Source organism: Balaenoptera musculus, chromosome 21 (assembly GCF_009873245.2).
Source record: "Balaenoptera musculus isolate JJ_BM4_2016_0621 chromosome 21, mBalMus1.pri.v3, whole genome shotgun sequence".
Lineage (NCBI taxonomy): Eukaryota > Metazoa > Chordata > Mammalia > Artiodactyla > Balaenopteridae > Balaenoptera > Balaenoptera musculus.
In genome coordinates this window covers 12,711,863-12,714,334 of record NC_045805.1, presented here as the reverse complement: position 1 = coordinate 12,714,334, position 2,472 = coordinate 12,711,863, and positions in this window count along the sequence as shown.

The window sequence follows — 2,472 nt, the reverse complement described above, 5'->3', positions numbered from 1 at the left end:
CACTACTTTTCTTGCTGTATAAACCACAAAGGAACAGATAAAGAGAACTTTAAAAATTAGGATTTTTAGATAATGATCTTCCTTCAGTAGTCTTTTTAAAGAACAGAATAGAAAAGTGGATAGAATAAAGCTGGTAATAAGGGAAGAAAAGGAAAAAGGAATGGTTCTAGCTGAATAGCAACTAAGCTACATTCACTGAAATTTCTATTAATTTTTTTTGCAGAGAGGGAGTAGGAACATTAATGGCTTGACAACCCTGCATTTATCTGTTTTTGTTTAAACGGTAGAAAGCTACAAAGAATTTCTTTAATCATAAACCACACAAACATTTTTTTTTAAAGTCGTGCTTAAACAGATACCCATAGATTTGCCAGTGTCTAGGCAGTGAGTCGATACAGGGCTTCAGCACCATTTTTTAAGACAAAGCCTACAAATTCCCCTTCAACTAGCAATAACACAAATTTAAGACTGACCTGGTTCCCAGTTGCTGCTTGCTTTGGTTACCTCCTCACTGCCATCGCTCAGGAATCCAAAGAGGAAGGAGAAATCCGTACCAAGAAAAGCTGTACTTGGCAGGGAAAACGATGGCCCCTTTATACCTAATTTAAAATGGAGCATGCTTTTGATAACACATACCAAAAGCCTTGGAATTATACATATCCTCATGACAATTATCCCAGCCAATGGCAGCAGGGGTAGGCCCCAAAAATTTGGGTTAAAAACTTGTAACAATACCATTCTTTAAAGTCAACTCTCTAACTTTACCGTTAAAAAAAAAATTCTGGACTTTAGCACCATCAAGGAAAATTAGTTTCAGGTCATCATCTCACCTCATTGATTTAGAAGAAAAATCAGTATTTCCTCTCACAATATCCTATTCAGTAAACTTGATTTCAAATTATTTTAACAAACTTCAACTGCACCCATATGGGATAATTCCCTAGTCAAGAATATTCAAGACATGCAAATACTAAGGAGAAGCAGTACAACATTAGATCTCCTTATGTGACCCAGTTCAAGGAAATGAGCCTTTGGAATGATGTGGTCACTTAAAACTAGTAGGAAACCAGTCTGAGGGGGATTTTCAGAAATGTTATCATTTAGAGAAGTGAGAAAGGTAATAAGCAATAAAACATAGTAAGAGCTTGGACTCTGGAATCAGATATGGGCTTGAAATTGATCTTTGACAAAATTATTCAGTTTCTTCATCTGAAAAATGGACCAAATGACAATAGTTACTCATCAGGTTCTGAGAAAATGAGAATACATATACAAGCAATTCCTCAACTATGGTATGTACTTTGCATGTATTATCTTGTTTGATCCTCACAGCTCTGAGGCAACTCTTCTATTTTACAGATAAAGGGTTAAATTCCCAGTTACATGCCTACTTAAAGAGGAAGAGCCAAGATTCTATCTCAAGAATAAGATTCCAAAGCTTGTTTTCTTCTGCACTACACTATTTTGAAGAATTGTAAAATATGCATTTCTCTTAAATCAGGGGTTCTTTAAATTTTGATTATAAGCTTTTAATAAAGTTATAGCAAATGTTTATTAATTAGATGTTTGTTTTTACACTAAGCAGCTTCCTGCAATGCCACCATATAAGAAGTTTACTGTAATTTAAAATATTTTCAGTAACTTTTATATTAACTTGAAATTTAGGAAATTTAGCCAATTCAGGAAATTACTAAACCACCTAATTAGATGCATTACAGAAATTTATTCTTACTTTTCTTGCAATCATTGTCCCACAAAATACACATTCCAAGGCTGAGGAAACTGAGGTAATTAAAACTGCTTTCACAACACTCATGCCATTTCTCCTCACAATATATTATATAAAGGCAACCCATTTACATAATATGGACTTTAAACTTTGGTATCCAATTTAACATGCTCAAAAATGAAACTTTTAAAAAAGTTACCTAGTGAAATAAAAACAATTACTTCAAGTATATAAAGTATCCTCTATTATTTCTAGAATATAAAATAGAAATAACTTCATGACTTAAATTTTACTACTTATGTCCAATTTTCCTACTCCAATACAACTGCCACAGGCAAGGCCATTTCCTGTTTTTTCTCAGTACATTATCACCATCACTGCTCAAAGTGCAGCAACTAGAAAGCCAGAAAAAGGCCACAAAGAATAATACAGTCCGAATCACCTAAGACACATAAGCAGGATTTCATTTCATTACCAACGAATGTAGTTGAACTGAACAGGCTCATTAAAGAGCTGAGCTTGGCTTCTCTTTTTCTGCCCAGTGTTCTTCTACGAGGTTTGGTAAACAAAAAACCCACCCAGTTCTAGATTTGCAAACTGTTAACTTGTCTACCCATAAAAAGCTGTGTATCAGCTATGAAAAATTACCTAGTTGCAATTTACAACGACTAGTGACAGGAAGCCTATTTGCAGGAATTGGTTCTGACTTAAGGGGCGGGAAAAAAAAGAACCACAACTTCTTG